Below are 25,815 nucleotides of genomic sequence, written 5' to 3' on the forward strand. Positions count from 1 at the left end.
CTCGCCCCCAGGTGGGCTCGAACCACCAACCTTTCGGTTAACAGCCGAACGCTCTAGCCGATTGCGCCACGGAGGCTGCTGTGAGGCATTGTTTTTCATTCGTCTCCAAAAAGGAAGAAAGAGACGTAAGTAAAATCGGAAACAACACATCTGCTGTGATTTTTTCAGCAACACATATTTTTAATCCTTTCTAAAATAACTTAGCCCCCGGGTGGGCTCGAACCACCAACCTTTCGGTTAACAGCCGAGCGCTCTAGAAGATTGCGCCACGGAGGTTCCTCTGATACATTGTTTTTCATTCGTCTTCAAACAGGAAGAAAGAGACGAATGTAAAATCGGAAACCAGACATCTGCTGTGAAGATTTCTTCAGCAGCAAATAAATTAATTTTTTCTAAAATAAACTCGCCCACAGGTGGGCTCGAACCACCAACCTTTAGGTTAACAGCCGAACGCTCTAGCCGATTGCGCCACGGAGGCTCCTGTGGTACATTGGTTTTCATTCGTCTCCAAAGAGGAAGAAAGAGACGTAAGTAAAATCGGAAACAACACATCTACTGTGAAGATTTCTTCAGCAGCACATATTTTAAATCCTTTCTAAAATAAACTCGCCCCCGGGTGGGCTCGAACCACCAACCTTTCGGTTAACAGCCGAACGCGCTAGCCGATTGCGCCACGGAGGCTCCTGTGATGCATTGTTTTTCATTCGTCTCCAAAAAGGAAGAAAGAGACGTAAGTAAAATCGGAAACAACACATCTGCTAAGAAGATTTCTTCATCAACACATATTTTTAATTCTTTCTAAAATAAACTCGCCCCCAGGTGGGCTCGAACCACCAACCTTTCGGTTAACAGCCGAACGCGCTAGCCGATTGCGCCACGGAGGCTCCTCTGATGCTTTATTTTTCATTCGTCTCCAAAGAGGAAGAAAGAGACGAATGTAAAATCGGAAACCAGACATCTGCTGTGAAGATTTCTCAGCAGCACATAAATTAATTCTTTCTAAAATAAACTCGCCCCCGGGTGGGCTCGAACCACCAACCTTTCGATTAACAGCCGAACGCTCTAGCCGATTGCGCTAGGTTCCGGTTCGGCATTATTTTCATTCGTCTCCAAAGAGGAAGAAAGAGATGTAAGTAAAATCGGAAACAACACATCTGCTGTGAAGATTTCTTCAGCAGCAAATATTTTTAATCCTTTCTAAAATAAATTCGCCCCCGGGGGGGCTCGAACCACCAACTTTTCTTATAACAGCCGGACGCGCTAGCCGATTGCGCCACGGAGGCTCCTGTAATGCATTGTTTTTCATTCGTCTCCAAAAAGGAAGAAAGAGACGTAAGTAAAATCGGAAACAACACATCTGCTAAGAAGATTTCTTCATCAACACATATTTTTAATTCTTTCTAAAATAAACTCGCCCCCGGGTGGGCTCGAACCACCAACCTTTCGGTTAACAGCCGAACGCGTTAGCCGATTGCGCCACGGAGGCTCCTCTGATGCTTTGTTTTTCATTCGTCCCCAAAGAGGAAGAAAGAGACAAATGTAAAATCGGAAACCAGACATCTGCTGTGAAGATTTTTTCAGCAGCACATAAATTAATTCTTTCTAAAATAAACTCGCCCCCGGGTGGGCTCGAACCACCAACCTTTCGGTTAACAGCCGAACGCGCTAGCCGATTGCGCCACGGAGGCTCTTCTTATACATTGTTTTTCATTCGTCTTCAAACAGGAAGAAAGAGACGAATGTAAAATCGGAAACCAGACATCTGCTGTGAAGATTTCTTCAGCAGCAAATAAATTAATTTTTTCTAAAATAAACTCGCCCCCAGGTGGGCTCGAACCACCAACCTTTCGGTTAACAGCCGAACGCTCTAGCCGATTGCGCCACGGAGGCTCCTGTGAGGCATTGTTTTTCATTCGTCTCCAAAAAGGAAGAAAGAGACGTAAGTAAAATCGGAAACAACACATCAGCTAAGAAGATTTCTTCATCAACACATATTTTTAATTCTTTCTAAAATAAACTCGCCCCCGGGTGGGCTCAAACCACCAACCTTTCGGTTAACAGCCGAACGCGTTAGCCGATTGCGCCACGGAGGCTCCTCTGATGCTTTGTTTTTCATTCGTCCCCAAAGAGGAAGAAAGAGACAAATGTAAAATCGGAAACCAGACATCTGCTGTGAAGATTTTTTCAGCAGCACATAAATTAATTCATTCTAAAATAAACTCGCCCCCGGGTGGGCTCGAACCACCAACCTTTCGGTTAACAGCCGAACGCGCTAGCCGATTGCGCCACGGAGGCTCTTCTGATACATTGTTTTTCATTCGTCTTCAAACAGGAAGAAAGAGACGAATGTAAAATCAGAAACCAGACATCTGCTGTGAAGATTTCTTCAGCAGCAAATAAATAAATTTTTTCTAAAATAAACTCGCCCCCAGGTGGGCTCGAACCACCAACCTTTCGGTTAACAGCCGAACGCTCTAGCCGATTGCGCCACGGAGGCTCCTGTGAGGCATTGTTTTTCATTCGTCTCCAAAAAGGAAGAAAGAGACGTAAGTAAAATCGGAAACAACACATCAGCTAAGAAGATTTCTTCATCAACACATATTTTTAATTCTTTCTAAAATAAACTCGCCCCCGGGTGGGCTCGAACCACCAACCTTTCGGTTAACAGCCGAACGCGCTAGCCGATCTCGCCACGGAGGCTCCTGTGATGCATTGTTTTTCATTCGTCTCCAAAGAGGAAGAAAGAGACGTAAGTAAAATCGGAAACCAGACATCTGCAGTGAAGATTTCGTCAGCAACACATATTTTTAATTCTTTCTAAAATCAACTCGCCCCCTCGTGGGCTCGAACCACCAACCTTTCGGTTAACAGCCGAACGCGCTTGCCAATTGCGCCACGGAGGCTCCTCTGATGCATTGTTTTTCATTCGTCTCCAAAGAGGAAAAGAGACGAATGTAAAATCGGAAACCAGACATCTGCTGTGAAGATTTCTTCAGCAGCACATAAATTAATTCTTTCTAAAATAAACTCGCCCCCGGGTGGGCTAGAACCACCAACCTTTCGGTTAACAGCCGGACGCGCTTGCCGATTGCGCCACGGAGGCTCCTGTGGTGCATTGGTTTTCATTCGTCTCCAAAGAGGAAGAAAGAGACGTAAGTAAAATCGGAAACAACACATCTACTGTGAAGATTTCTTCAGCAGCACATATTTTAAATCCTTTCTAAAATAAACTCGCCCCCGGGTGGGCTCGAACCACCAACCTTTCGATTAACAGCCGAACGCGCTAGCCGATTGCGCCACGGAGGCTCCTCTGATGCTTTTTTTTTTCATTCGTCTCCAAAGAGGAAGAAAGAGACGAATGTAAAATCGGAAACCAGACATCTGCTGTGAAGATTTCTTCAGCAGCACATAAATTAATTCTTTCTAAAATAAACTCGCCCCCGGGTGGGCTCGAACCACCAACCTTTCGGTTAACAGCCGAACGCACTAGCCGATTGCGCCACGGAGGCTCTTCTGATACATTGTTTTTCATTCGTCTTCAAACAGGAAGAAAGAGACGAATGTAAAATCAGAAACCAGACTTCTGCTGTGAAGATTTCTTCAGCAGCAAATAAATAAATTTTTTCTAAAATAAACTCGCCCCCAGGTGGGCTCGAACCACCAACCTTTCGGTTAACAGCCGAACGCTCTAGCCGATTGCGCCACGGAGGCTCCTGTGAGGCATTGTTTTTCATTCGTCTCCAAAAAGGAAGAAAGAGACGTAAGTAAAATCGGAAACAACACATCAGCTAAGAAGATTTCTTCATCAACACATATTTTTAATTCTTTCTAAAATAAACTCGCCCGCGGGTGGGCTCGAACCACCAACCTTTCGGTTAACAGCCGAACGCGCTAGCCGGTCTCGCCACGGAGGCTCCTGTGATGCATTGTTTTTCATTCGTCTCCAAAGAGGAAGAAAGAGACGTAAGTAAAATCGGAAACCAGACATCTGCAGTGAAGATTTCTTCAGCAACACATATTTTTAATTCTTTCTAAAATCAACTCGCCCCCTCGTGGGCTCGAACCACCAACCTTTCGGTTAACAGCCGAACGCGCTTGCCAATTGCGCCACGGAGGCTCCTCTGATGCATTGTTTTTCATTCGTCTCCAAAGAGGAAAAGAGACGAATGTAAAATCGGAAACCAGACATCTGCTGTGAAGATTTCTTCAGCAGCACATAAATTAATTCTTTCTAAAATAAACTCGACCCGGGTGGGCTGGAACCACCAACCTTTCGGTTAACAGCCGGACGCGCTTGCCGATTGCGCCACGGAGGCTCCTGTGGTGCATTGGTTTTCATTCGTCTCCAAAGAGGAAGAAAGAGACGTAAGTAAAATCGGAAACAACACATCTACTGTGAAGATTTCTTCAGCAGCACATATTTTAAATCCTTTCTAAAATAAACTCGCCCCCGGGTGGGCTCGAACCACCAACCTTTCGGTTAACAGCCGAACGCGCTAGCCGATTGCGCCACGGAGGCTCCTCTGATGCTTTTTTTTTCATTCGTCTCCAAAGAGGAAGAAAGAGACGAATGTAAAATCGGAAACCAGACATCTGCTGTGAAGATTTCTTCAGCAGCACATAAATTAATTCTTTCTAAAATAAACTCGCCCCCGGGTGGGCTCGAACCACCAACCTTTCGGTTAACAGCCGAACGCGCTAGCCGATTGCGCCACGGAGGCTCTTCTGATACATTCTTTTTCATTCGTCTTCAAACAGGAAGAAAGAGACGAATGTAAAATCGGAAACCAGACATCTGCTGTGAAGATTTCTTCAGCAGCAAATAAATTAATTTTTTCTAAAATAAACTCGCCCCCAGGTGGGCTCGAACCACCAACCTTTCGGTTAACATCCGAACGCTCTAGCCGATTGCGCCACGGAGGCTCCTGTGAGGCATTGTTTTTCCTTCGTCTCCAAAAAGGAAGAAAGAGACGTAAGTAAAATCGGAAACAACACATCAGCTAAGAAGATTTCTTCATCAACACATATTTTTAATTCTTTCTAAAATAAACTCGCCCCCGGGTGGGCTCGAACCACCAACCTTTCGGTTAACAGCCGAACTAGCTAGCCGATCTCGCCACGGAGGCTCCTGTGATGCATTGTTTTTCATTCGTCTCCAAAGAGGAAGAAAGAGACGTAAGTAAAATCGGAAACCAGACATCTGCAGTGAAGATTTCTTCAGCAACACATATTTTTAATTCTTTCTAAAATCAACTCGCCCCCTCGTGGGCTCGAACCACCAACCTTTCGGTTAACAGCCGAACGCGCTTGCCAATTGCGCCACGGAGGCTCCTCTGATGCATTGTTTTTCATTCGTCTCCAAAGAGGAAAAGAGACGAATGTAAAATCGGAAACCAGACATCTGCTGTGAAGATTTCTTCAGCAGCACATAAATTAATTCTTTCTAAAATAAACTCGCCCCCGGGTGGGCTGGAACCACCAACCTTTCGGTTAACAGCCGGACGCGCTTGCCGATTGCGCCACGGAGGCTCCTGTGGTGCATTGGTTTTCATTCGTCTCCAAAGAGGAAGAAAGAGACGTAAGTAAAATCGGAAACAACACATCTGCTGTGATTTCTTCAGCAGCACATATTTTTAATCCTTTCTAAAATAACTTAGCCCCCGGGTGGGCTCGAACCACCAACCTTTCGGTTAACAGCCGAACGCTCTAGAAGATTGCGCCACGGAGGCTCCTCTGATACATTGTTTTTCATTCGTCTTCAAACAGGAAGAAAGAGACGAATGTAAAATCGGAAACCAGACATCTGCTGTGAAGATTTCTTCAGCAGCAAATAAATTAATTTTTTCTAAAATAAACTCGCCCTCAGGTGGGCTCGAACCACCAACCTTTCGGTTAACAGCCGAAAGCTCTAGCCGATTGCGCCACGGAGGCTCCTGTGATGCATTGTTTTTCATTAGTCTCCAAAAAGGAAGAAAGAGACGTAAGTAAAATCGGAAACAACACATCTGCTAAGAAGATTTCTTCATCAACACATATTTTTAATTCTTTCTAAAATAAAGTCGCCCCCGGGTGGGCTCGAACCACCAACCTTTCGGTTAACAGCCGAACGCGCTAGCCGATTGCGCCACGGAGGCTCCTCTGATACATTGTTTTTCATTCGTCTTCAAACAGGAAGAAAGAGACGAATGTAAAATCGGAAACCTGACATCTGCTGTGAAGATTTCTTCAGCAGCACATAAATTAATTCTTTCTAAAATAAACTCGCCCGCAGGTGGGCTCGAACCACCCACCTTTCGGTTAACAGCCGAACGCGCTAGCCGATTGCGCCACGGAGGCTCCTCTGATACATTGTTTTTCATTCGTCTTCAAACAGGAAGAAAGAGACGAATGTAAAATCGGAAACCAGACATCTGCTGTGAAGATTTCTTCAGCAGCACATAAATTAATTCTTTCTAAAATAAACTCGCCCCCAGGTGGGCTCGAACCACCCACCTTTCGGTTAACAGCCGAACGCTCTAGCCGATTGCGCCACGGAGGCTCCTGTGATGCATTGTTTTTCATTCGTCTCATAAAAGGAAGAAAGAGACGTAAGTAAAATCGGAAAGAACACATCTGCTAAGAAGATTTCTTCATCAACACATATTTTTAATTCTTTCTAAAATAAACTCGCCCCCGGGTGGTCTCGAACCACCAACCTTTCGGTTAACAGCCGAACGCGCTAGCCGATTGCGCCACGGAGGCTCCTGTGATGCATTGCTTTTCATTCGTCTCCAAAAAGGAAGAAAGAGACGTAAGTAAAATCGGAAACAACACATCTGTTAAGAAGATTTCTTCATCAACACACATTTTTAATTCTTTCTAAAACAAAGTCGCCCACGGATGGGCTCGAACCACCAACCTTTCGGTTAACAGCCGGACGCGCTAGCCGATCTCGCCACGGAGGCTCCTGTGATGCATTGTTTTTCATTCGTCCCCAAAAAGGAAGAAAGAGACGAATGTAAAATCGGAAATCAGACATCTGCTGTGAAGATTTCTTCAGCAGCACATAAATTAATTCTTTCTAAAATAAACTCGCCCCCGGGTGGGCTCGAACCACCGACCTTTCGGTTAACAGCCGAACGCGCTTGCCAATTGCGCCACGGAGGCTCTTCTGATGCATTGTTTTTCATTCGTCTCCAAAGAGGAAAAGAGACGAATGTAAAATCGGAAACCAGACATCTGCTGTGAAGATTTCTTCAGCAGCACATAAATTAATTCTTTCTAAAATAAACTCGCCCCCGGGTGCTCTCGAACCACCAACCTTTCGGTTAACAGCCGGACGCGCTAGCCGATTGCGCCACGGAGGCTCCTGTGGTGCATTGGTTTTCATTCGTCTCCAAAGAGGAAGAAAGAGACGTAAGTAAAATCGGAAACAACACATCTACTGTGAAGATTTCTTCAGCAGCACATATTTTAAATCCTTTCTAAAATAAACTCGCCCCCGGGTGGGCTCGAACCACAAACCTTTCGGTTAACAGCCGAACGCACTAGCCGATTGCGCCACGGAGGCTCCTGTGATGCATTGTTTTTCATTCGTCTCCAAAAAGGAAGAAAGAGACGAATGTAAAATCGGAAATCAGACATCTGCTGTGAAGATTTCTTCAGCAGCACATAAATTAATTCTTTCTAAAATAAACTCGCCCCCGGGTGGGCTCGAACCACCGACCTTTCGGTTAACAGCCGAACGCGCTAGCCGATTGCGCCACGGAGGCTCCTGTGGTGCATTGGTTTTCATTCGTCTCCAAAGAGGAAGAAAGAGACGTAAGTAAAATCGGAAACAACACATCTACTGTGAAGATTTCTTCAGCAGCACATATTTTAAATCCTTTCTAAAATATACTCGCCCCCGGGTGGGCTCGAACCACAAACCTTTCGGTTAACAGCCGAACGCGCTAGCTGATCTCGCCACGGAGGCTCCTGTGATGCATTGTTTTTCATTCGTCTCCAAAGAGGAAGAAAGAGACGTAAGTAAAATCGGAAACCAGACATCTGCTGTGAAGATTTCTTCAGCAACACATATTTTTAATTCTTTCTAAAATCAACTCGCCCCCTCGGGGGCTCGAACCACCAAGCTTTCGGTTAAAAGCCGAACGCGCTTGCCAATTGCGCCACAGAGGTTCTTCTGTTGCATTGTTTTTCATTCGTCTCCAAAGAGGAAAAGAGACGAATGTAAAATCGGAAACCAGACATCTGCTGTGAAGATTTCTTCAGCAGCACATAAATTAATTCTTTCTAAAATAAACTCGCCCCCGGGTGGGCTCGAACCACCAACCTTTCGGTTAACAGCCGGACGCACTAGCCGATTGCGCCACGGAGGCTCCTGTGGTGCATTGGTTTTCATTCGTCTCCAAAGAGGAAGAAAGAGACGTAAGTAAAATCGGAAAGAACACATCTGCTAAGAAGATTTCTTCATCAACACATATTTTTAATTCTTTCTGAAATCAACTCGCCCCCTCGGGGGCTCGAACCACCAAGCTTTCGGTTAAAAGCCGAACGCGCTTGCCAATTGCGCCACGGAGGCTCTTCTGATGCATTCTTTTTCATTCGTCTCCAAAGAGGAAAAGAGACGAATGTAAAATCGGAAACCAGACATCTGCTGTGAAGATTTCTTCAGCAGCACATAAATTAATTCTTTCTAAAATAAACTCGCCCCCGGGTGGGCTCGAACCACCAACCTTTCGGTTAACAGCCGAACGCGCTAGCCGATTGCGCCACGGGGGCTCCTCTGATGCATTGTTTTTCATTCGTCTCCATACAGGAAGAAAGAGACGAATGTAAAATCGGAAACCAGAAATCTGCTGTGAAGATTTCTTCAGCAGCACATAAATTAATTCTTTCTAAAATAAACTCGCCCCCGGGTGGGCTCGAACCACCAACCTTTCGGTTAACAGCCGGACGCGCTAGCCGATTGCGCCACGGAGGCTCCTGTGGTGCATTGGTTTTCATTCGTCTCCAAAGAGGAAGAAAGAGATGTAAGTAAAATCGGAAAGAACACATCTGCTAAGAAGATTTCTTCATCAACACATATTTTTAATTCTTTCTAAAATCAACTCGCCCCCTCGGGGGCTCGAACCACCAAGCTTTCGGTTAAAAGCCGAACGCGCTTGCCAATTGCGCCACGGAGGTTCTTCTGTTGCATTGTTTTTCATTCGTCTCCAAAGAGGAAAAGAGACGAATGTAAAATCGGAAACCAGACATCTGCTGTGAAGATTTCTTCAGCAGCACATAAATTAATTCTTTCTAAAATAAACTCGCCCCCGGGTGGGCTCGAACCACCAACCTTTCGGTTAACAGCCGGACGCACTAGCCGATTGCGCCACGGAGGCTCCTGTGGTGCATTGGTTTTCATTCGTCTCCAAAGAGGAAGAAAGAGACGTAAGTAAAATCGGAAAGAACACATCTGCTAAGAAGATTTCTTCATCAACACATATTTTTAATTCTTTCTGAAATCAACTCGCCCCCTCGGGGGCTCGAACCACCAAGCTTTCGGTTAAAAGCCGAACGCGCTTGCCAATTGCGCCACGGAGGCTCTTCTGATGCATTCTTTTTCATTCGTCTCCAAAGAGGAAAAGAGACGAATGTAAAATCGGAAACCAGACATCTGCTGTGAAGATTTCTTCAGCAGCACATAAATTAATTCTTTCTAAAATAAACTCGCCCCCGGGTGGGCTCGAACCACCAACCTTTCGGTTAACAGCCGAACGCGCTAGCCGATTGCGCCACGGAGGCTCCTCTGATGCATTGTTTTTCATTCGTCTCCATACAGGAAGAAAGAGACGAATGTAAAATCGGAAACCAGAAATCTGCTGTGAAGATTTCTTCAGCAGCACATAAATTAATTCTTTCTAAAATAAACTCGCCCCCGGGTGGGCTCGAACCACCAACCTTTCGGTTAACAGCCGGACGCGCTAGCCGATTGCGCCACGGAGGCTCCTGTGGTGCATTGGTTTTCATTCGTCTCCAAAGAGGAAGAAAGAGATGTAAGTAAAATCGGAAAGAACACATCTGCTAAGAAGATTTCTTCATCAACACATATTTTTAATTCTTTCTAAAATCAACTCGCCCCCTCGGGGGCTCGAACCACCAAGCTTTCGGTTAAAAGCCGAACGCGCTTGCCAATTGCGCCACGGAGGTTCTTCTGTTGCATTGTTTTTCATTCGTCTCCAAAGAGGAAAAGAGACGAATGTAAAATCGGAAACCAGACATCTGCTGTGAAGATTTCTTCAGCAGCACATAAATTAATTCTTTCTAAAATAAACTCGCCCCCGGGTGGGCTCGAACCACCAACCTTTCGGTTAACAGCCGAACGCGCTAGCCGATTGCGCCACGGAGGCTCCTCTGATGCATTGTTTTTCATTCGTCTCCATAGAGGAAGAAAGAGACGAATGTAAAATCGGAAAACACAAATCTGCTGTGAAGATTTCTTCAGCAGCACATAAATTAATTCTTTCTAAAATAAACTCGCCCCCGGGTGGGCTCGAACCACCAACCTTTTGGCTAACAGCCGAACGCGCTAGCCGATTGCGCCACGGAGGCTCCTGCGGTTCATCGTTTTTCATTCGTTTCCAAAGAGTAAGAAAGAGACGTAAGTAAAATCGGAAACCAGACATCTGCTGTGATTTCTTCAGCAGCACATATTTTTAATCCTTTCTAAAATAAAGTCGCCCACGGATGGGCTCGAACCACCAACCTTTTAGTTAACAGCCGAACGCGCTAGCCGATCTCGCCACGGAGGCTCCTTTGATGCATTGTTTTTCATTCGTCTCCAAAGAGGAAGAAAGAGACGTAAGTAAAATCGGAAACCAGACATCTGCTTTGAAGATTTCTTCAGCAACACATATTTTTAATTCTTTCTAAAATCAACTCGCCCCCTCGGGGGCTCGAACCACCAAGCTTTCGGTTAAAAGCCGAACGCGCTTGCCAATTGCGCCACGGAGGCTCTTCTGATGCATTGTTTTTCATTCGTCTCCAAAGAGGAAAAGAGACGAATGTAAAATCGGAAACCAGACATCTGCTGTGAAGATTTCTTCAGCAGCACATAAATTAATTCTTTCTAAAATAAACTCGCCCCCGGGTGGGCTCGAACCACCAACCTTTCGGTTAACAGCCGGACGCGCTAGCCGATTGCGCCACGGAGGCTCCTGTGGTGCATTGGTTTTCATTCGTCTCCAAAGAGGAAGAAAGAGATGTAAGTAAAATCGGAAAGAACACATCTGCTGTGAAGATTTCTTCAGCAGCACATATTTTTAATCCTTTCTAAAATCGACTCGCCCCCGCGTGGGCTCGAACCACCGACCTTTCGGTTAACAGCCGAACGCGCTTGCCAATTGCACCACGGAGGCTCCTCTGATGCATTGTTTTTCATTCGTCTCCAAAGAGGAAGAAAGAGACGAATGTAAAATCTGAAACCAGACATCTGCTGTGAAGATTTCTTCAGAAGCACATAAATTAATTCTTTCTAAAATAAACTCGCCCCCGGTTGAACTCGAACCACTAACCTTTCGGTTAACAGCCGGCCGCGATAGCCGATTGCGCCACGGAGGCTCCTGTGGTGCTTTGTTTTTCATTCGTCTCCAAAGAGGAAGAAAGAGACGTAAGTAAAATCGGAAACCAGACATCTGCTGTGAAGATTTCTTCAGCAGCACATATTTTTAATTCTTTCTAAAATAAACTCGCCCCCGGGTTGGCTCGAACCACCAACCTTTCGGTTAACAGCCGAACGCGCCATGGAGGCTGCTGTGATGCATTGTTTTTCATTCGTCTCCAAAAAGGAAGAAAGAGACGAATGTAAAATCGGAAATCAGACATCTGCTTTGAAGATTTCTTCAGCAGCACATAAATTAATTCTTTCTAAAATAAACTCGCCCCCGGCTGGGCTCGAACCACCGACCTTTCGGTTAACAGCCAAACGCGCTAGCCGACTGCGCCACGGAGGCTCCTGTGGTGCATTGGTTTTCATTCGTCTCCAAAGAGGAAGAAAGAGACGTAAGTAAAATCGGAAACAGCACATCTACTGTGAAGATTTCTTCAGCAGCACATATTTTAAATCCTTTCTAAAATAAACTCGCCCCCGGGTGGGCTCGAACCACAAACCTTTCTGTTAACAGCCGAACGCGCTAGCCGATTGCGCCACGGAGGCTCCTGTGAGGCATTGTTTTTCATTCGTCTCCAAAAAATAAGAAAGAGACGTAAGTAAAATCGGAAAGAACACATCTGCTAAGAAGATTTCTTCATCAACACATATTTTTAATTCTTTCTAAAATAAACTCGCCCCCGGGTGGGCTCGAACCACCAACCTTTCGGTTAACAGCCGAACGCGCTTGCCAATTGCGCCACGGAGGCTCTTCTGATGCATTGTTTTTCATTCGTCTCCAAAGAGGAAAAGAGACGAATGTAAAATCGGAAACCGGAAATCTGCTGTGAAAATTTCTTCAGCAGCACATAAATTAATTCTTTCTAAAATAAACTCGCCCCCGGCTGGGCTCGAACCACCGACCTTTCGGTTAACAGCCAAACGCGCTAGCCGACTGCGCCACGGAGGCTCCTGTGGTGCATTGGTTTTCATTCGTCTCCAAAGAGGAAGAAAGAGACGTAAGTAAAATCGGAAACAACACATCTACTGTGAAGATTTCTTCAGCAGCACATATTTTAAATCCTTTCTAAAATAAACTCGCCCCCGGGTGGGCTCGAACCACCAACCTTTCGGTTAACAGCCGAACGCGCTAGCCGATTGCGCCAAGGAGGCTCCTTTGATACATTGTTTTTTATTCGTCTCCAAAGAGGAAGAAAGAGACGAATGTAAAATCGGAAACCAGACATCTGCTGTGAAGATTTCTTCAGCAGCACATAAATTAATCCTTTCTAAAATAAACTCGCCCCCGGGTGGGCTCGAACCACCAACCTTTCGGTTAACAGCCGAACGCGATAGCCGATTGCGCCACGGAGGCTCCTGTGATGCATTGTTTTTCATTCGTCTCCAAAAAAGGAAGAAAGAGACGTAAGTAAAATCGGAAACAACACATCTGTTAAGAAGATTTCTTCATCAACACACATTTTTAATTCTTTCTAAAATAAAGTCGCCCACGGATGGGCTCGAACCACTAACCTTTCGGTTAACAGCCGAACGCGCTAGCCGATCTCGCCACGGAGGCTCCTGTGATGCATTGTTTTTCATTCGTCTCCAAAGAGGAAGAAAGAGACGTAAGTAAAATCGGGAACCAGACATCTGCTGTGAAGATTTCTTCAGCAACACATATTTTTAATTCTTTCTAAAATCAACTCGCCCCCTCGGGGGCTCGAACCACCAAGCTTTCGGTTAAAAGCCGAACGCGCTTGCCAATTGCGCCACGGAGGTTCTTCTGATGCATTGTTTTTCATTCGTCTCCAAAGAGGAAAAGAGACGAATGTAAAATCGGAAACCAGACATCTGCTGTGAAGATTTCTTTAGCAGCACATAAATTAATTCTTTCTAAAATAAACTCGCCCCCGGGTGGGCTCGAACCACCAACCTTTCGGTTAACAGCCGGACGCGCTAGCCGATTGCGCCACGGAGGCTCCTGTGGTGCAGTGGTTTTCATTCGTCTCCAAAGAGGAAGAAAGAGACGTAAGTAAAATCGGAAAGAACACATCTGCTAAGAAGATTTCTTCATCAACACATATTTTTAATTCTTTCTGAAATCAACTCGCCCCCTCGGGGGCTCGAACCACCAAGCTTTCGGTTAAAAGCCGAACGCGCTTGCCAATTGCGCCACGGAGGCTCTTCTGATGCATTGTTTTTCATTCGTCTCCAAAGAGGAAAAGAGACGAATGTAAAATCGGAAACCAGACATCTGCTGTGAAGATTTCTTCAGCAGCACATAAATTAATTCTTTCTAAAATAAACTCGCCACCGGGTGGGCTCGAACCACCAACCTTTCGGTTAACAGCCGAACGCGCTAGCCGATTGCGCCACGGAGGCTCCTGTGGTGCATTGGTTTTCATTCGTCTCCAAAGAGGAAGAAAGAGACGTAAGTAAAATCGGAAACAACACATCTACTGTGAAGATTTCTTCAGCAGCACATATTTTAAATCCTTTCTAAAATAAACTCGCCCCCGGGTGGGCTCGAACCACAAACCTTTCTGTTAACAGCCGAATGCGCTAGCCGATTGCGCCACGGAGGCTCCTGTGAGGCATTGTTTTTCATTCGTCTCCAAAAAATAAGAAAGAGACGTAAGTAAAATCGGAAAGAACACATCTGCTAAGAAGATTTCTTCATCAACACATATTTTTAATTCTTTCTAAAATAAACTCGCCCCCGGGTGGGCTCGAACCACCAACCTTTCGGTTAACAGCCGAACGCGCTTGCCAATTGCGCCACGGAGGCTCTTCTGATGCATTGTTTTTCATTCGTCTCCAAAGAGGAAAAGAGACGAATGTAAAATCGGAAACCAGACATCTGCTGTGAAGATTTTTTCAGATGCACATAAATTAATTCTTTCTAAAATTAACTCGCCCCCGGGTGGGCTCGAACCACCAACCTTTCGGTTAACAGCCGGACGCGCTAGCCGATTGCGCCACGGAGGCTCCAGTGGTGCATTGGTTTTCATTCGTCTCCAAAGAGGAAGAAAGAGACGTAAGTAAAATCGGAAAGAACACATCTGCTAAGAAGATTTCTTCATCAACACATATTTTTAATTCTTTCTGAAATCAACTCGCCCCCTCGGGGGCTCGAACCACCAAGCTTTCGGTTAAAAGCCGAACGCGCTTGCCAATTGCGCCACGGAGGCTCTTCTGATGCATTGTTTTTCATTCGTCTCCAAAGAGGAAAAGAGACGAATGTAAAATCGGAAACCAGAAATCTGCTGTGAAGATTTCTTCAGCAGCACATAAATTAATTCTTTCTAAAATAAACTCGCCCCCGGGTGGGCTCGAACCACCAACCTTTTGGCTAACAGCCGAACGCGCTAGCCGATTGCGCCACGGAGGCTCCTGTGGTGCATCGTTTTTCATTCGTTTCCAAAGAGTAAGAAAGAGACGTAAGTAAAATCGGAAACCAGACATCTGCTGTGATTTCTTCAGCAGCACATATTTTTAATCCTTTCTAAAATAACCTCGCCCCCGGGTGGGCTCGAACCACCAACCTTTCGGTTAACAGCCGAACGCGCTAGCCGATCTTGCCACGGAGGTTCCTGTGATGCATTGTTTATTATTCGTCTCCAAAGAGGAAGAAAGAGACGTAAGTAAAATCGGAAACAACACATCTGCTGTGAAGATTTCTTCAGCAGCACATATTTTTAATCCTTTCTAAAATCAACTCGCCCCCGCGTGGGCTCGAACCACCAACCTTTCGGTTAACAGCCGAACGCGCTTTGCAATTGCACCACGGAGGCTCCTCTGATGCATTGTTTTTCATTCGTCTCCAAAGAGGAAGAAAGAGACGAATGTAAAATCTGAAACCAGACATCTGCTGTGAAGATTTCTTCAGAAGCACATAAATTAATTCTTTCTAAAATAAACTCGCCCCCGGTTGAACTCGAACCACCAACCTTTCGGTTAACAGCCGGCCGCGATAGCCGATTGCGCCACGGAGGCTCCTGTGGTACTTTGTTTTTCATTCGTCTCCAAAGAGGAAGAAAGAGACGTAAGTAAAATCGGAAACCAGACATCTGCTGTGAAGATTTCTTCAGCAGCACATATTTTTAATTCTTTCTAAAATAAACTCGCCCCCGGGTGGGCTCGAACCACCAACCTTTCGGTTAACAGCCGAACGCGCTTGCCAATTGCGCCACGGAGGCTCTTCTGATGCATTGTTTTTCATTCGTCTCCAAAGAGGAAAAGAGACGAATGTAAAATCGTAAACCAGACATCTGCTGTGAAGATTTCTTCAGATGCACATAAATTAATTCTTTCTAAAATTAACTCGCCCCCGGGTGGGCTCGAACCACCAACCTTTCGGTTAACAGCCGGACGCGCTAGCCGATTGCGCCACGGAGGCTCCTGTGGTGCATTGGTTTTCATTCGTCTCCAAAGAGGAAGAAAGAGACGTAAGTAAAATCGGAAACCAGACATCTGCTGTGATTTCTTCAGCAGCACATATTTTTAATCCTTTCTAAAATAACCTCGCCCCCGGGTGGGCTCGAACCACCAACCTTTCGGTTAACAGCCGAACGCGCTTTGCAATTGCACCACGGAGGCTCCTCTGATGCATTGTTTTTCATTCGTCTCCAAAGAGGAAGAAAGAGACGAATGTAAAATCTGAAACCAGACATCTGCTGTGAAGATTTCTTCAGAAGCACATAAATTAATTCTTTCTAAAATAAACTCGCCCCCGGTTGAACTCGAACCACCAACCTTTCGGTTAACAGCCGGCCGCGATAGCCGATTGCGCCACGGAGGCTCCTGTGGTGCTTTGTTTTTCATTCGTCTCCAAAGAGGAAGAAAGAGACGTAAGTAAAATCGGAAACCAGACATCTGCTGTGAAGATTTCTTCAGCAGCACATATTTTTAATTCTTTCTAAAATAAACTCGCCCCCGGGTGGGCTCGAACCACCAACCTTTCGGTTAACAGCCGAACGCGCTTGCCAATTGCGCCACGGAGGCTCTTCTGATGCATTGTTTTTCATTCGTCTCCAAAGAGGAAAAGAGACGAATGTAAAATCGTAAACCAGACATCTGCTGTGAAGATTTCTTCAGATGCACATAAATTAATTCTTTCTAAAATTAACTCGCCCCCGGGTGGGCTCGAACCACCAACCTTTCGGTTAACAGCCGGACGCGCTAGCCGATTGCGCCACGGAGGCTCCTGTGGTGCATTGGTTTTCATTCGTCTCCAAAGAGGAAGAAAGAGACGTAAGTAAAATCGGAAAGAACACATCTGCTAAGAAGATTTCTTCATCAACACATATTTTTAATTCTTTCTGAAATCAACTCGCCCCCGGGTGGGCTCGAACCACAAACCTTTCTGTTAACAGCCGAACGCGCTAGCCGATTGCGCCACGGAGGCTCCTGTGAGGCATTGTTTTTCATTCGTCTCCAAAAAATAAGAAAGAGACGTAAGTAAAATCGGAAAGAACACATCTGCTAAGAAGATTTCTTCATCAACACATATTTTTAATTCTTTCTAAAATAAACTCGCCCCCGGGTGGGCTCGAACCACCTACCTTTCGGTTAACAGCCGAACGCGCTTGCCAATTGCGCCACGGAGGCTCTTCTGATGCATTGTTTTTCATTCGTCTCCAAAGAGGAAAAGAGACGAATGTAAAATCGGAAACCAGACATCTGCTGTGAAGATTTCTTCAGATGCACATAAATTAATTCTTTCTAAAATTAACTCGCCCCCGGGTGGGCTCGAACCACCAACCTTTCGGTTAACAGCCGGACGCGCTAGCCGATTGCGCCACGGAGGCTCCTGTGGTGCATTGGTTTTCATTCGTCTCCAAAGAGGAAGAAAGAGACGTAAGTAAAATCGGAAAGAACACATCTGCTAAGAAGATTTCTTCATCAACACATATTTTTAATTCTTTCTGAAATCAACTCGCCCCCTCGGGGGCTCGAACCACCAAGCTTTCGGTTAAAAGCCGAACGCGCTTGCCAATTGCGCCACGGAGGCTCTTCTGATGCATTGTTTTTCATTCGTCTCCAAAGAGGAAAAGAGACGAATGTAAAATCGGAAACCAGAAATCTGCTGTGAAGATTTCTTCAGCAGCACATAAATTAATTCTTTCTGAAATAAACTCGTCCCGGGTGGGCTCGAACCACCAACCTTTTGGCTAACAGCCGAACGCGCTAGCCGATTGCGCCACGGAGGCTCCTGTGGTGCATCGTTTTTCATTCGTTTCCAAAGAGTAAGAAAGAGACGTAAGTAAAATCGGAAACCAGACATCTGCTGTGATTTCTTCAGCAGCACATATTTTTAATCCTTTCTAAAATAACCTCGCCCCCGGGTGGGCTCGAACCACCAACCTTTCGGTTAACAGCCGAACGCGCTAGCCGATCTTGCCACGGAGGTTCCTGTGATGCATTGTTTATTATTCGTCTCCAAAGAGGAAGAAAGAGACGTAAGTAAAATCGGAAACAACACATCTGCTGTGAAGATTTCTTCAGCAGCACATATTTTTAATCCTTTCTAAAATCAACTCGCCCCCGCGTGGGCTCGAACCACCAACCTTTCGGTTAACAGCCGAACGCGCTTTGCAATTGCACCACGGAGGCTCCTCTGATGCATTGTTTTTCATTCGTCTCCAAAGAGGAAGAAAGAGACGAATGTAAAATCGGAAACCAGACATCTGCTGTGAAGATTTCTTCAGAAGCACATAAATTAATTCTTTCTAAAATAAACTCGCCCCCGGTTGAACTCGAACCACCAACCTTTCGGTTAACAGCCGGCCGCGATAGCCGATTGCGCCACGGAGGCTCCTGTGGTGCTTTGTTTTTCATTCGTCTCCAAAGAGGAAGAAAGAGACGTAAGTAAAATCGGAAACCAGACATCTGCTGTGAAGATTTCTTCAGCAGCACATATTTTTAATTCTTTCTAAAATAAACTCGCCCCCGGGTGGGCTCGAACCACCAACCTTTCGGTTAACAGCCGAACGCGCTTGCTAATTGCGCCAAGGAGGCTCCTCTGATACATTGTTTTTCATTCGTCTCCAAAGAGGAAGAAAGAGACGAATGTAAAATCGGAAACCAGACATCTGCTGTGAAGATTTCTTCAGCAGCACATAAATTAATTCTTTCTAAAATAAACTCGCCCCCGGGTGGGCTCGAACCACCAACTTTTCGGTTAACAGCCGGACGCGCTAGCCGATTGCGCCACGGAGGCTCCTGTGGTGCATTGGTTTTCATTCGTCTCCAAAGAGGAAGAAAGAGACGTAAGTAAAATCGGAAAGAACACATCTGCTAAGAAGATTTCTTCATCAACACATATTTTTAATTCTTTCTGAAATCAACTCGCCCCCTCGGGGGCTCGAACCACCAAGCTTTCGGTTAAAAGCCGAACGCGCTTGCCAATTGCGCCACGGAGGCTCTTCTGATGCATTGTTTTTCATTCGTCTCCAAAGAGGAAAAGAGACGAATGTAAAATCGGAAACCAGAAATCTGCTGTGAAGATTTCTTCAGCAGCACATAAATTAATTCTTTCTAAAATAAACTCGCCCCCGGGTGGGGTCGAACCACCAACCTTTTGGCTAACAGCCGAACGCGCTAGCCGATTGCGCCACGGAGGCTCCTGTGGTGCATCGTTTTTCATTCGTTTCCAAAGAGTAAGAAAGAGACGTAAGTAAAATCGGAAACCAGACATCTGCTGTGATTTCTTCAGCAGCACATATTTTTAATCCTTTCTAAAATAACCTCGCCCCCGGGTGGGCTCGAACCACCAACCTTTCGGTTAACAGCCGAACGCGCTAGCCGATCTTGCCACGGAGGTTCCTGTGATGTATTGTTTATTATTCGTCTCCAAAGAGGAAGAAAGAGACGTAAGTAAAATCGGAAACAACACATCTGCTGTGAAGATTTCTTCAGCAGCACATATTTTTAATCCTTTCTAAAATCAACTCGCCCCCGCGTGGGCTCGAACCACCAACCTTTCGGTTAACAGCCGAACGCGCTTGCCAATTGCACCACGGAGGCTCCTCTGATGCATTGTTTTTCATTCGTCTCCAAAGAGGAAGAAAGAGACGAATGTAAAATCTGAAACCAGACATCTGCTGTGAAGATTTCTTCAGAAGCACATAAATTAATTCTTTCTAAAATAAACTCGCCCCCGGTTGAACTCGAACCACCAACCTTTCGGTTAACAGCCGTCCGCGATAGCCGATTGCGCAACGGCGGCTCCTGTGGTGCTTTGTTTTTCATTCGTCTCCAAAGAGGAAGAAAGAGACGTAAGTAAAATCGGAAACCAGACATCTGCTGTGAAGATTTCTTCAGCAGCACATATTTTTAATTCTTTCTAAAATAAACTCGCCCCCGGGTTGGCTCGAACCACCAACCTTACGGTTAACAGCCGAACGCGCCATGGAGGCTGCTGTGGTGCTTTGTTTTTCATTCGTCTCCAAAGAGGAAGAAAGAGACGTAAGTAAAATCGGAAACCAGACATCTGCTGTGAAGATTTCTTCAGCAGCACATATTTTTAATTCTTTCTAATATAAACTCGCCCCCGGGTGGGCTCGAACCACCAACTTTTCGATTAACAGCCGAACGCGTTAGCCGATCTCGCCACTTAGGCTCCTGTGATGCATTGTTTTTCATTCGTCTCCAAAGAGGAAGAAAGAGACGTAAGTAAAATCGGAAACAACACATCTGCTGTGAAGATTTCTTGAGCAGCACATATTTTTAATCCTTTCTAAAAAAAACTCGCCCCCGCGTGGGCTCGAGCCACTAACCTTTCGGTTAACAGGCGAACGCGCTAGCCGATTGCGCCACGGAGGCTCCTCTGATGCATTGTTTTTCATTCGTCTCCAAAGAGGAAGAAAGAGACGAATGTAAAATCGGAAACCAGACATCTGCTGTGAAGATTTCTTCAGCAGCACATAAATTAATTCTTTTTAAAATAAACTCGCCCCCGGGTGGGCTCGAACCACCAACCTTTCGGTTAAAAGCCGGACGCGCTAGCCGATTGCGCCACGGAGGCTCCTGTGGTGCTTTGTTTTTCATTCGTCTCCAAAGAGGAAGAAAGAGACGTAAGTAAAATCGGAAACCAGACATCTGCTGTGAAGATTTCTTCAGCAGCACATATTTTTAATTTTTTCTAAAATAAACTCGCCCCCGGGTGGGCTCGAACCACCAACTTTTCGATTAACAGCGGAACGCGTTAGCCGATCTCGCCACTTAGGCTCCTGCGATGCATTGTTTTTCATTCGTCTCCAAAGAGGAAGAAAGAGACGTAAGTAAAATCGGAAACAACACATCTGCTGTGAAGATTTCTTCAGCAGCACATATTTTAAATCCTTTCTAAAAAAAACTCGCCCCCGGGTGGGCTCGAACCACCAACCTTTCGGTTAACAGCGAACGCGCTAGCCGATTGCGCCACGGAGGCTCCTGTGATTCACTGTTTTTCCTTCGTCTCCAAAGAGGAAGAAAGAGACGAATGTAAAATCTTAAACCAGACATCTGCTGTGAAGATTTCTTCAGCAGCACATATTTTTAATTCTTTCTAAAATAAACTCGTCCCCGGGTGGGCTCGAACCACCAACCTTTCGGTTAACAGCCGATTGCGCCACGGAGGCTCCTGTGATGCATTGTTTTTCATTCGGCTCCAAAGAGGAGGAAAGAGACGAATGTAAAATCGGAAACCAGACATCTGCTGTGAAGATTTCTTCAGCAGTACATATTTGTAATTCTTTCTAAAATAAACTCGCCCCCGGGTGGGCTCGAACCACCAACCTTTCGGTTAACAGCCGAATGCGCTAGCCGATTGCGCCACGGAGGCTCCTGTGGTGCATTGTTTTTCATTCGTCTCCAAAGAGGAAGAAAGAGACGTAAGTAAAATCGGAAACAACACATCTGCTGTGAAGATTTCTTGAGCAGCACATATTTTTAATCCTTTCTAAAAAAAACTCGCCCCCGCGTGGGCTCGAGCCACTAACCTTTCGGTTAACAGGCGAACGCGCTAGCCGATTGCGCCACGGAGGCTCCTCTGATGCATTGTTTTTCATTCGTCTCCAAAGAGGAAGAAAGAGACGAATGTAAAGTCGGAAACCAGACATCTGCTGTGAAGATTTCTTCAGCAGCACATAAATTAATTCTTTTTAAAATAAACTCGCCCCCGGGTGGGCTCGAACCACCAACCTTTCGGTTAACAGCCGGACGCGCTAGCCGATTGCGCCACGGAGGCTCCTGTGGTGCTTTGTTTTTCATTCGTCTCCAAAGAGGAAGAAAGAGACGTAAGTAAAATCGGAAACCAGACATCTGCTGTGAAGATTTCTTCAGCAGCACATATTTTTAATTTTTTCTAAAATAAACTCGCCCCCGGGTGGGCTCGAACCACCAACTTTTCGATTAACAGCGGAACGCGTTAGCCGATCTCGCCACTTAGGCTCCTGCGATGCATTGTTTTTCATTCGTCTCCAAAGAGGAAGAAAGAGACGTAAGTAAAATCGGAAACAACACATCTGCTGTGAAGATTTCTTCAGCAGCACATATTTTAAATCCTTTCTAAAAAAAACTCGCCCCCGGGTGGGCTCGAACCACCAACCTTTCGGTTAACAGCGAACGCGCTAGCCGATTGCGCCACGGAGGCTCCTGTGATTCACTGTTTTTCCTTCGTCTCCAAAGAGGAAGAAAGAGACGAATGTAAAATCTTAAACCAGACATCTGCTGTGAAGATTTCTTCAGCAGCACATATTTTTAATTCTTTCTAAAATAAACTCGTCCCCGGGTGGGCTCGAACCACCAACCTTTCGGTTAACAGCCGATTGCGCCACGGAGGCTCCTGTGATGCATTGTTTTTCATTCGGCTCCAAAGAGGAGGAAAGAGACGAATGTAAAATCGGAAACCAGACATCTGCTGTGAAGATTTCTTCAGCAGTACATATTTGTAATTCTTTCTAAAATAAACTCGCCCCCGGGTGGGCTCGAACCACCAACCTTTCGGTTAACAGCCGAATGCGCTAGCCGAATGCGCTAGCCGATTGCGCCACGGAGGCTCCTGTGGTGCATTGTTTTTCATTCGTCTCCAAAGAGGAAGAAAGAGACGTAAGTAAAATCGGAAACCAGACATCTGCTGTGAAGATTTCTTCAGCAGCACATATTTTTAATTCTTTCTAAAATAAACTCGCCCCCAGGTGGGCTCGAACCACCAACCTTTCGGTGAACAGCCGAACGCGCTAGCCGATTGCGCCACGGAGGCTCTTGTGATGCATTGTTTTTCATTCGTCTCCAAAGTGGAAGAAAGAGACGTAAGTAAAATCGGAAAAACAAATCTGCTGTGAAGATTTCTTCAGCAGCACATATTTTTAATTCTTTCTAAAATAAACTCGCCCCCGGGTGGGCTCGAACCACCAACCTTTCGGTTAACAGCGAAGGCGCTAGCCGATTGCGCCACGGAGGCTCCTCCGATGCATTGTTTTTCATTTGTCTCCAAAGAGGAAGAAAGAGACGTTAGTAAAATCGGAAACAACACATCTGTTGTGAAGATATCTTCAGCAGCACATATTTTAAATACTTTCTAAAAAAAACTCGCCCCCGGGTGGGCTCGAACCACCAACCTTTCGGTTAACAGCGAACGCGCTAGCCGATTGCGCCACGGAGGCTCCTGTGAGGCATTGTTTTTCATTTGTCTCCAAAGAGGAAGAAAGAGACGTTAGTAAAATCGGAAACAACACATCTGTTGTGAAGATATCTTCAGCAGCACATATTTTAAATACTTTCTTAAAAAAACTCGCCCCCGGGTGGGCTCGAACCACCAACCTTTCGGTTAACAGCGAACGCGCTAGCCGATTGCGCCACGGAGGCTCCTGTGAGGCATTGTTTTTCATTCGTCTCCAAAGAGGAAGAAAGAGACGAATGTAATATCTTAAACCAGACATCTGCTGTGAAGATTTCTTCAGCAGCACATATTTTTAATCCTTTCTAAAATCAACTCGCCCCCGCGTGGGCTCGAACCACCAACCTTTAGGTTAACAGCCGAACGCGCTTGCCAGTTGCGCCACGTAGGCTCCTCTGATGTATTGTTTTTCATTCGTCTCCAAAGAGGAAGAAAGAGACGAATGTAAAATTGGAAACCAGACATCTGCTATGAAGATTTCTTCAGCAGCACATAAATTAATTCTTTCCAAAATAAACTCGCCCCCGGGTGGGCTCGAACCACCAACCTTTCGGTTAACAGCCGAATGCGCTAGCCGATTGCGCCACGGAGGCTCCTGTGGTGCATTGTTTTTCATTCGTCTCCAAAGAGGAAGAAAGAGACGTAAGTAAAATCGGAAACCAGACATCTGCTGTGAAGATTTCTTCAGCAGCACATATTTTTAATTCTTTCTAAAATAAACTCGCCCCCGGGTGGGCTCGAACCACCAACCGTTCGGTGAACCGCCGAACGCGCTAGCCGATTGCGCCACGGAGGCTCTTGTGATGCATTGTTTTTTATTCGTCTCCAAAGAGGAAGAAAGAGACGTAAGTAAAATCGGAAAAACAAATCTGCTGTGAAGATTTCTTCAGTAGCACATATTTTAAATCCTTTCTAAAATAAACTCGCCCCCGGGTGGGCTCGAACCACCAACCGTTCGGTTAACAGCCGAACGCGCTAGCCGATTGCGCCACGGAGGCTCCTTTGATGCATTGTTTTTCATTCGTCTCCAAATAGGAAGAAAGAGACGTAAGTAAAATCGGAAACAACACATCTGCTTGTGAAGATTTCTTCAGCAGCACATATTTTTAATCCTTTCTAAAAAAAAACTCGCCCCCGCGTGGGCTCGAACCACCAACCTTTCGGTTAACAGCCGAACGCGCTAGCCGATTGCGCCACGGAGGCTACTTTGATGCATATTTTTTCATTCGTCTCCAAAGAGGAAGAAAGAGACGAATGTACAATCGGAAACCAGACATCTGCTGTGAAGATTTCTTCAGCAGCATATATTTTTAATTCTTTCTAAAATAAACTCGCCCCCGGGTGGGCTCGAACCACCAACCGTTCGGTGAACAGCCGAACGCGCTAGCCGATTGCGCCACGGAGGCTCCTTTGATGCATTGTTTTTCATTCGTCTCCAAATAGGAAGAAAGAGACGTAAGTAAAATCGGAAAAAGCACATCTGCTTGTGAAGATTTCTTCAGCAGCACATATTTTTAATCCTTTCTAAAAAAAACTCGCCCCCGCGTGGGCTCGAACCACCAACCTTTCGGTTAACAGCCGAACGCGCTAGCCGATTGCGCCACGGAGGCTCCTGTGATGCATTGTTTTTCATTCGTCTCCAAAGAGGAAGAAAGAGACGTAAGTAAAATCGGAAACAACACATCTGCTTGTGAAGATTTCTTCAGTAGCACATATTTTAAATCCTTTCTAAAATAAACTCGCCCCCGGGTGGGCTCGAACCACCAACCTTTCGGTTAACAGCCGATTGCGCCACGGAGGCTCCTGTGATGCATTGTTTTTCATTCGTCTCCAAAGAGGAGGAAAGAGACGAATGTAAAATCGGAAACCAGACATCTGCTGTGAAGATTTCTTCAGCAGTACATATTTGTAATTCTTTCTAAAATAAACTCGCTCCCGGGTGGGCTCGAACCACCAACCTTTCGGTTAACAGCCGAACGCGTTAGCCGATTGCTCCACGGAGGCTCCTGTGATGCATTGTTTTTCATTCGTCTCCAAAAAGGAAGAAAGAGACGTAAGTAAAATCGGAAACAACACATCTGCTGTGAAGATTTCTTCAGCAACACATATTTTTAATTCTTTCTAAAATAAACTCACCCCCGGGTGGGCTCGAACCACCAACCGTTCGGTGAACAGCCGAACGCGCTAGCCGATTGCGCCACGGAGGCTCTTGTGATGCATTGTTTTTCATTCGTCTCCAAAGAGGAAGAAAGAGACGTAAGTAAAATCGGAAAAACAAATCTGCTGTGAAGATTTCTTCAGTAGCACATATTTTAAATCCTTTCTAAAATAAACTCGCCCCCGGGTGGGCTCGAACCACCAACCGTTCGGTTAACATCCGAACGCGCTAGCCGATTGCGCCACGGAGGCTCCTTTGATGCATTGTTTTTCATTCGTCTCCAAATAGGAAGAAAGAGACGTAAGTAAAATCGGAAACAACACATCTGCTTGTGAAGATTTCTTCAGCAGCACATATTTTTAATCCTTTCTAAAAAAAACT

The 25,815-nt window shown here is 45.7% G+C and overlaps 70 non-coding genes across 70 annotated transcripts; all 70 read right to left on the reverse strand.

Moving 5' to 3' along the window:
* Window positions 1-2: 2 nt before the first annotated feature.
* On the reverse strand, window positions 3-76 carry Trnan-guu (transfer RNA asparagine (anticodon GUU)). The gene has a single exon. It is a non-coding gene; the product is annotated as a tRNA-Asn (tRNA).
* A 531-nt stretch (window positions 77-607) lies between these two features.
* Trnan-guu (transfer RNA asparagine (anticodon GUU)) lies at window positions 608-681 on the reverse strand. Its single transcript has one exon. It is a non-coding gene; the product is annotated as a tRNA-Asn (tRNA).
* Window positions 682-810: 129 nt separating this feature from the next.
* Trnan-guu (transfer RNA asparagine (anticodon GUU)) lies at window positions 811-884 on the reverse strand. The gene has a single exon. It is a non-coding gene; the product is annotated as a tRNA-Asn (tRNA).
* Window positions 885-1,412: 528 nt separating this feature from the next.
* On the reverse strand, window positions 1,413-1,486 carry Trnan-guu (transfer RNA asparagine (anticodon GUU)). Its single transcript has one exon. It is a non-coding gene; the product is annotated as a tRNA-Asn (tRNA).
* Window positions 1,487-1,614: 128 nt separating this feature from the next.
* Window positions 1,615-1,688, reverse strand: Trnan-guu (transfer RNA asparagine (anticodon GUU)). Its single transcript has one exon. It is a non-coding gene; the product is annotated as a tRNA-Asn (tRNA).
* A 128-nt stretch (window positions 1,689-1,816) lies between these two features.
* Trnan-guu (transfer RNA asparagine (anticodon GUU)) lies at window positions 1,817-1,890 on the reverse strand. The gene has a single exon. It is a non-coding gene; the product is annotated as a tRNA-Asn (tRNA).
* Window positions 1,891-2,019: 129 nt separating this feature from the next.
* On the reverse strand, window positions 2,020-2,093 carry Trnan-guu (transfer RNA asparagine (anticodon GUU)). The gene has a single exon. It is a non-coding gene; the product is annotated as a tRNA-Asn (tRNA).
* Window positions 2,094-2,221: 128 nt separating this feature from the next.
* On the reverse strand, window positions 2,222-2,295 carry Trnan-guu (transfer RNA asparagine (anticodon GUU)). The gene has a single exon. It is a non-coding gene; the product is annotated as a tRNA-Asn (tRNA).
* Window positions 2,296-2,423: 128 nt separating this feature from the next.
* On the reverse strand, window positions 2,424-2,497 carry Trnan-guu (transfer RNA asparagine (anticodon GUU)). Its single transcript has one exon. It is a non-coding gene; the product is annotated as a tRNA-Asn (tRNA).
* A 129-nt stretch (window positions 2,498-2,626) lies between these two features.
* Trnan-guu (transfer RNA asparagine (anticodon GUU)) lies at window positions 2,627-2,700 on the reverse strand. The gene has a single exon. It is a non-coding gene; the product is annotated as a tRNA-Asn (tRNA).
* Window positions 2,701-2,829: 129 nt separating this feature from the next.
* Window positions 2,830-2,903, reverse strand: Trnan-guu (transfer RNA asparagine (anticodon GUU)). Its single transcript has one exon. It is a non-coding gene; the product is annotated as a tRNA-Asn (tRNA).
* Window positions 2,904-3,029: 126 nt separating this feature from the next.
* Window positions 3,030-3,103, reverse strand: Trnan-guu (transfer RNA asparagine (anticodon GUU)). The gene has a single exon. It is a non-coding gene; the product is annotated as a tRNA-Asn (tRNA).
* Window positions 3,104-3,232: 129 nt separating this feature from the next.
* On the reverse strand, window positions 3,233-3,306 carry Trnan-guu (transfer RNA asparagine (anticodon GUU)). The gene has a single exon. It is a non-coding gene; the product is annotated as a tRNA-Asn (tRNA).
* Window positions 3,307-3,435: 129 nt separating this feature from the next.
* On the reverse strand, window positions 3,436-3,509 carry Trnan-guu (transfer RNA asparagine (anticodon GUU)). The gene has a single exon. It is a non-coding gene; the product is annotated as a tRNA-Asn (tRNA).
* A 128-nt stretch (window positions 3,510-3,637) lies between these two features.
* Trnan-guu (transfer RNA asparagine (anticodon GUU)) lies at window positions 3,638-3,711 on the reverse strand. The gene has a single exon. It is a non-coding gene; the product is annotated as a tRNA-Asn (tRNA).
* A 332-nt stretch (window positions 3,712-4,043) lies between these two features.
* Trnan-guu (transfer RNA asparagine (anticodon GUU)) lies at window positions 4,044-4,117 on the reverse strand. Its single transcript has one exon. It is a non-coding gene; the product is annotated as a tRNA-Asn (tRNA).
* Window positions 4,118-4,445: 328 nt separating this feature from the next.
* Window positions 4,446-4,519, reverse strand: Trnan-guu (transfer RNA asparagine (anticodon GUU)). The gene has a single exon. It is a non-coding gene; the product is annotated as a tRNA-Asn (tRNA).
* Window positions 4,520-4,647: 128 nt separating this feature from the next.
* On the reverse strand, window positions 4,648-4,721 carry Trnan-guu (transfer RNA asparagine (anticodon GUU)). The gene has a single exon. It is a non-coding gene; the product is annotated as a tRNA-Asn (tRNA).
* A 534-nt stretch (window positions 4,722-5,255) lies between these two features.
* On the reverse strand, window positions 5,256-5,329 carry Trnan-guu (transfer RNA asparagine (anticodon GUU)). Its single transcript has one exon. It is a non-coding gene; the product is annotated as a tRNA-Asn (tRNA).
* A 126-nt stretch (window positions 5,330-5,455) lies between these two features.
* On the reverse strand, window positions 5,456-5,529 carry Trnan-guu (transfer RNA asparagine (anticodon GUU)). Its single transcript has one exon. It is a non-coding gene; the product is annotated as a tRNA-Asn (tRNA).
* Window positions 5,530-6,060: 531 nt separating this feature from the next.
* On the reverse strand, window positions 6,061-6,134 carry Trnan-guu (transfer RNA asparagine (anticodon GUU)). The gene has a single exon. It is a non-coding gene; the product is annotated as a tRNA-Asn (tRNA).
* Window positions 6,135-6,262: 128 nt separating this feature from the next.
* On the reverse strand, window positions 6,263-6,336 carry Trnan-guu (transfer RNA asparagine (anticodon GUU)). Its single transcript has one exon. It is a non-coding gene; the product is annotated as a tRNA-Asn (tRNA).
* Window positions 6,337-6,464: 128 nt separating this feature from the next.
* Window positions 6,465-6,538, reverse strand: Trnan-guu (transfer RNA asparagine (anticodon GUU)). The gene has a single exon. It is a non-coding gene; the product is annotated as a tRNA-Asn (tRNA).
* A 129-nt stretch (window positions 6,539-6,667) lies between these two features.
* Trnan-guu (transfer RNA asparagine (anticodon GUU)) lies at window positions 6,668-6,741 on the reverse strand. The gene has a single exon. It is a non-coding gene; the product is annotated as a tRNA-Asn (tRNA).
* Window positions 6,742-7,072: 331 nt separating this feature from the next.
* Window positions 7,073-7,146, reverse strand: Trnan-guu (transfer RNA asparagine (anticodon GUU)). The gene has a single exon. It is a non-coding gene; the product is annotated as a tRNA-Asn (tRNA).
* A 329-nt stretch (window positions 7,147-7,475) lies between these two features.
* On the reverse strand, window positions 7,476-7,549 carry Trnan-guu (transfer RNA asparagine (anticodon GUU)). Its single transcript has one exon. It is a non-coding gene; the product is annotated as a tRNA-Asn (tRNA).
* Window positions 7,550-7,677: 128 nt separating this feature from the next.
* Trnan-guu (transfer RNA asparagine (anticodon GUU)) lies at window positions 7,678-7,751 on the reverse strand. Its single transcript has one exon. It is a non-coding gene; the product is annotated as a tRNA-Asn (tRNA).
* A 532-nt stretch (window positions 7,752-8,283) lies between these two features.
* On the reverse strand, window positions 8,284-8,357 carry Trnan-guu (transfer RNA asparagine (anticodon GUU)). Its single transcript has one exon. It is a non-coding gene; the product is annotated as a tRNA-Asn (tRNA).
* Window positions 8,358-8,686: 329 nt separating this feature from the next.
* Trnan-guu (transfer RNA asparagine (anticodon GUU)) lies at window positions 8,687-8,760 on the reverse strand. The gene has a single exon. It is a non-coding gene; the product is annotated as a tRNA-Asn (tRNA).
* A 128-nt stretch (window positions 8,761-8,888) lies between these two features.
* On the reverse strand, window positions 8,889-8,962 carry Trnan-guu (transfer RNA asparagine (anticodon GUU)). The gene has a single exon. It is a non-coding gene; the product is annotated as a tRNA-Asn (tRNA).
* A 329-nt stretch (window positions 8,963-9,291) lies between these two features.
* On the reverse strand, window positions 9,292-9,365 carry Trnan-guu (transfer RNA asparagine (anticodon GUU)). Its single transcript has one exon. It is a non-coding gene; the product is annotated as a tRNA-Asn (tRNA).
* Window positions 9,366-9,694: 329 nt separating this feature from the next.
* Window positions 9,695-9,768, reverse strand: Trnan-guu (transfer RNA asparagine (anticodon GUU)). The gene has a single exon. It is a non-coding gene; the product is annotated as a tRNA-Asn (tRNA).
* A 128-nt stretch (window positions 9,769-9,896) lies between these two features.
* On the reverse strand, window positions 9,897-9,970 carry Trnan-guu (transfer RNA asparagine (anticodon GUU)). The gene has a single exon. It is a non-coding gene; the product is annotated as a tRNA-Asn (tRNA).
* A 329-nt stretch (window positions 9,971-10,299) lies between these two features.
* On the reverse strand, window positions 10,300-10,373 carry Trnan-guu (transfer RNA asparagine (anticodon GUU)). The gene has a single exon. It is a non-coding gene; the product is annotated as a tRNA-Asn (tRNA).
* A 128-nt stretch (window positions 10,374-10,501) lies between these two features.
* Trnan-guu (transfer RNA asparagine (anticodon GUU)) lies at window positions 10,502-10,575 on the reverse strand. Its single transcript has one exon. It is a non-coding gene; the product is annotated as a tRNA-Asn (tRNA).
* Window positions 10,576-11,104: 529 nt separating this feature from the next.
* On the reverse strand, window positions 11,105-11,178 carry Trnan-guu (transfer RNA asparagine (anticodon GUU)). The gene has a single exon. It is a non-coding gene; the product is annotated as a tRNA-Asn (tRNA).
* A 129-nt stretch (window positions 11,179-11,307) lies between these two features.
* On the reverse strand, window positions 11,308-11,381 carry Trnan-guu (transfer RNA asparagine (anticodon GUU)). Its single transcript has one exon. It is a non-coding gene; the product is annotated as a tRNA-Asn (tRNA).
* Window positions 11,382-11,901: 520 nt separating this feature from the next.
* Trnan-guu (transfer RNA asparagine (anticodon GUU)) lies at window positions 11,902-11,975 on the reverse strand. Its single transcript has one exon. It is a non-coding gene; the product is annotated as a tRNA-Asn (tRNA).
* A 332-nt stretch (window positions 11,976-12,307) lies between these two features.
* On the reverse strand, window positions 12,308-12,381 carry Trnan-guu (transfer RNA asparagine (anticodon GUU)). The gene has a single exon. It is a non-coding gene; the product is annotated as a tRNA-Asn (tRNA).
* Window positions 12,382-12,507: 126 nt separating this feature from the next.
* Trnan-guu (transfer RNA asparagine (anticodon GUU)) lies at window positions 12,508-12,581 on the reverse strand. Its single transcript has one exon. It is a non-coding gene; the product is annotated as a tRNA-Asn (tRNA).
* A 129-nt stretch (window positions 12,582-12,710) lies between these two features.
* On the reverse strand, window positions 12,711-12,784 carry Trnan-guu (transfer RNA asparagine (anticodon GUU)). Its single transcript has one exon. It is a non-coding gene; the product is annotated as a tRNA-Asn (tRNA).
* A 128-nt stretch (window positions 12,785-12,912) lies between these two features.
* On the reverse strand, window positions 12,913-12,986 carry Trnan-guu (transfer RNA asparagine (anticodon GUU)). The gene has a single exon. It is a non-coding gene; the product is annotated as a tRNA-Asn (tRNA).
* Window positions 12,987-13,519: 533 nt separating this feature from the next.
* On the reverse strand, window positions 13,520-13,593 carry Trnan-guu (transfer RNA asparagine (anticodon GUU)). Its single transcript has one exon. It is a non-coding gene; the product is annotated as a tRNA-Asn (tRNA).
* Window positions 13,594-13,922: 329 nt separating this feature from the next.
* On the reverse strand, window positions 13,923-13,996 carry Trnan-guu (transfer RNA asparagine (anticodon GUU)). Its single transcript has one exon. It is a non-coding gene; the product is annotated as a tRNA-Asn (tRNA).
* A 332-nt stretch (window positions 13,997-14,328) lies between these two features.
* Trnan-guu (transfer RNA asparagine (anticodon GUU)) lies at window positions 14,329-14,402 on the reverse strand. The gene has a single exon. It is a non-coding gene; the product is annotated as a tRNA-Asn (tRNA).
* A 126-nt stretch (window positions 14,403-14,528) lies between these two features.
* Window positions 14,529-14,602, reverse strand: Trnan-guu (transfer RNA asparagine (anticodon GUU)). The gene has a single exon. It is a non-coding gene; the product is annotated as a tRNA-Asn (tRNA).
* A 329-nt stretch (window positions 14,603-14,931) lies between these two features.
* On the reverse strand, window positions 14,932-15,005 carry Trnan-guu (transfer RNA asparagine (anticodon GUU)). The gene has a single exon. It is a non-coding gene; the product is annotated as a tRNA-Asn (tRNA).
* Window positions 15,006-15,739: 734 nt separating this feature from the next.
* Trnan-guu (transfer RNA asparagine (anticodon GUU)) lies at window positions 15,740-15,813 on the reverse strand. Its single transcript has one exon. It is a non-coding gene; the product is annotated as a tRNA-Asn (tRNA).
* A 126-nt stretch (window positions 15,814-15,939) lies between these two features.
* Trnan-guu (transfer RNA asparagine (anticodon GUU)) lies at window positions 15,940-16,013 on the reverse strand. The gene has a single exon. It is a non-coding gene; the product is annotated as a tRNA-Asn (tRNA).
* Window positions 16,014-16,139: 126 nt separating this feature from the next.
* Trnan-guu (transfer RNA asparagine (anticodon GUU)) lies at window positions 16,140-16,213 on the reverse strand. The gene has a single exon. It is a non-coding gene; the product is annotated as a tRNA-Asn (tRNA).
* Window positions 16,214-16,544: 331 nt separating this feature from the next.
* On the reverse strand, window positions 16,545-16,618 carry Trnan-guu (transfer RNA asparagine (anticodon GUU)). Its single transcript has one exon. It is a non-coding gene; the product is annotated as a tRNA-Asn (tRNA).
* A 126-nt stretch (window positions 16,619-16,744) lies between these two features.
* On the reverse strand, window positions 16,745-16,818 carry Trnan-guu (transfer RNA asparagine (anticodon GUU)). The gene has a single exon. It is a non-coding gene; the product is annotated as a tRNA-Asn (tRNA).
* A 332-nt stretch (window positions 16,819-17,150) lies between these two features.
* Window positions 17,151-17,224, reverse strand: Trnan-guu (transfer RNA asparagine (anticodon GUU)). The gene has a single exon. It is a non-coding gene; the product is annotated as a tRNA-Asn (tRNA).
* A 126-nt stretch (window positions 17,225-17,350) lies between these two features.
* On the reverse strand, window positions 17,351-17,424 carry Trnan-guu (transfer RNA asparagine (anticodon GUU)). The gene has a single exon. It is a non-coding gene; the product is annotated as a tRNA-Asn (tRNA).
* A 1,136-nt stretch (window positions 17,425-18,560) lies between these two features.
* On the reverse strand, window positions 18,561-18,634 carry Trnan-guu (transfer RNA asparagine (anticodon GUU)). Its single transcript has one exon. It is a non-coding gene; the product is annotated as a tRNA-Asn (tRNA).
* Window positions 18,635-18,762: 128 nt separating this feature from the next.
* Window positions 18,763-18,836, reverse strand: Trnan-guu (transfer RNA asparagine (anticodon GUU)). Its single transcript has one exon. It is a non-coding gene; the product is annotated as a tRNA-Asn (tRNA).
* Window positions 18,837-19,165: 329 nt separating this feature from the next.
* On the reverse strand, window positions 19,166-19,239 carry Trnan-guu (transfer RNA asparagine (anticodon GUU)). Its single transcript has one exon. It is a non-coding gene; the product is annotated as a tRNA-Asn (tRNA).
* Window positions 19,240-19,568: 329 nt separating this feature from the next.
* On the reverse strand, window positions 19,569-19,642 carry Trnan-guu (transfer RNA asparagine (anticodon GUU)). Its single transcript has one exon. It is a non-coding gene; the product is annotated as a tRNA-Asn (tRNA).
* Window positions 19,643-21,366: 1,724 nt separating this feature from the next.
* On the reverse strand, window positions 21,367-21,440 carry Trnan-guu (transfer RNA asparagine (anticodon GUU)). The gene has a single exon. It is a non-coding gene; the product is annotated as a tRNA-Asn (tRNA).
* A 331-nt stretch (window positions 21,441-21,771) lies between these two features.
* Trnan-guu (transfer RNA asparagine (anticodon GUU)) lies at window positions 21,772-21,845 on the reverse strand. Its single transcript has one exon. It is a non-coding gene; the product is annotated as a tRNA-Asn (tRNA).
* Window positions 21,846-22,569: 724 nt separating this feature from the next.
* On the reverse strand, window positions 22,570-22,656 carry Trnaa-agc (transfer RNA alanine (anticodon AGC)). The gene is given in 2 exon segments: window positions 22,570-22,605; window positions 22,619-22,656. It is a non-coding gene; the product is annotated as a tRNA-Ala (tRNA).
* A 129-nt stretch (window positions 22,657-22,785) lies between these two features.
* Window positions 22,786-22,859, reverse strand: Trnan-guu (transfer RNA asparagine (anticodon GUU)). The gene has a single exon. It is a non-coding gene; the product is annotated as a tRNA-Asn (tRNA).
* Window positions 22,860-23,795: 936 nt separating this feature from the next.
* Trnan-guu (transfer RNA asparagine (anticodon GUU)) lies at window positions 23,796-23,869 on the reverse strand. The gene has a single exon. It is a non-coding gene; the product is annotated as a tRNA-Asn (tRNA).
* A 129-nt stretch (window positions 23,870-23,998) lies between these two features.
* Trnan-guu (transfer RNA asparagine (anticodon GUU)) lies at window positions 23,999-24,072 on the reverse strand. The gene has a single exon. It is a non-coding gene; the product is annotated as a tRNA-Asn (tRNA).
* A 128-nt stretch (window positions 24,073-24,200) lies between these two features.
* Trnan-guu (transfer RNA asparagine (anticodon GUU)) lies at window positions 24,201-24,274 on the reverse strand. Its single transcript has one exon. It is a non-coding gene; the product is annotated as a tRNA-Asn (tRNA).
* A 131-nt stretch (window positions 24,275-24,405) lies between these two features.
* Window positions 24,406-24,479, reverse strand: Trnan-guu (transfer RNA asparagine (anticodon GUU)). Its single transcript has one exon. It is a non-coding gene; the product is annotated as a tRNA-Asn (tRNA).
* A 129-nt stretch (window positions 24,480-24,608) lies between these two features.
* Trnan-guu (transfer RNA asparagine (anticodon GUU)) lies at window positions 24,609-24,682 on the reverse strand. The gene has a single exon. It is a non-coding gene; the product is annotated as a tRNA-Asn (tRNA).
* A 130-nt stretch (window positions 24,683-24,812) lies between these two features.
* On the reverse strand, window positions 24,813-24,886 carry Trnan-guu (transfer RNA asparagine (anticodon GUU)). The gene has a single exon. It is a non-coding gene; the product is annotated as a tRNA-Asn (tRNA).
* Window positions 24,887-25,409: 523 nt separating this feature from the next.
* Trnan-guu (transfer RNA asparagine (anticodon GUU)) lies at window positions 25,410-25,483 on the reverse strand. The gene has a single exon. It is a non-coding gene; the product is annotated as a tRNA-Asn (tRNA).
* A 128-nt stretch (window positions 25,484-25,611) lies between these two features.
* Trnan-guu (transfer RNA asparagine (anticodon GUU)) lies at window positions 25,612-25,685 on the reverse strand. The gene has a single exon. It is a non-coding gene; the product is annotated as a tRNA-Asn (tRNA).
* Window positions 25,686-25,815: the final 130 nt, after the last annotated feature.

Source organism: Argiope bruennichi, chromosome 10 (assembly GCF_947563725.1).
Source record: "Argiope bruennichi chromosome 10, qqArgBrue1.1, whole genome shotgun sequence".
Taxonomy (NCBI): Eukaryota; Metazoa; Arthropoda; class Arachnida; order Araneae; family Araneidae; genus Argiope; species Argiope bruennichi.